The sequence below is a fragment of the Capricornis sumatraensis genome, chromosome 23 (genome assembly GCF_032405125.1).
Source record: "Capricornis sumatraensis isolate serow.1 chromosome 23, serow.2, whole genome shotgun sequence".
Taxonomy (NCBI): Eukaryota; Metazoa; Chordata; class Mammalia; order Artiodactyla; family Bovidae; genus Capricornis; species Capricornis sumatraensis.
This window is the reverse complement of record NC_091091.1, coordinates 21,809,782-21,810,646: the sequence shown is the minus strand read 5'-3', so window position 1 is coordinate 21,810,646 and position 865 is coordinate 21,809,782.

Below are 865 nucleotides of genomic sequence, written 5' to 3'. Positions count from 1 at the left end.
GTGTTGGAGATGAGCAGCAGGGAGATAACCAGTAATCTAGGTGATAGATGATAGTGTCTTCAAATAGCGTAGTGGTGGTGAAGATGGAGAAAAATAGATTAAGATATATTTTGGAGGTAAAATCTGAAAGAATGATAGATTAGAAGGGAAAGAAGGAGGAGGGATCTAGGGTGATTTGCAGGTTTGGGGGTTGAGCAATTGGCTGTTTGCTGAAATGAAGAAACCTGAAGGAACAACAGATGAAGGGGTGAGATGGTAGAATAGAGAATTCCATTTTAGACAGACTAACTTAGGTATCTTTACTATACCCAAGTGGAAATATTTGATTAGCAGTTGTATATAAGAACTTGTATAAATGGCAGTTGTATATAAGAACTTGTAACTCAGAGGAGAGATTTGTGTTGCTGATAGAAGTTTGACAGTCATCAGCATATGGATAATGTTTAAAACCAAGGGAATGGATAGAGTGGCTGAGATTTTCTGGTTTGATGGTTATCATCACCATTGGGCCTGTGGCAACCAGTGTGATTCAGTATCTTTTAGGATTTAAAGCATTAGATTTCAGTAACTGGGTAAGTTCAGTTCAGTAGCTCAGTTGTGTCCTACTGTCTGTGACCCCATGGACTGCAGCACACCAGGTTTCCCTGTCCAACTGGGTAAATGAATTGTCATTACAGATCTGCAGTTGATCATGTATTTGTCACCCTGTATTGCCCCCAAATACTCCATCCTATGGTGGAGCAAGGAAAACAGGTGCTCATGTCCACAGGTGTTCCCTTGATCTGGCCCGAAAGCTTGTGGTTTCTACTGTTGTTTTCAGTAGGCTGAGGATCATGTCACTTTTCTGCCACCTACAGGACAGACC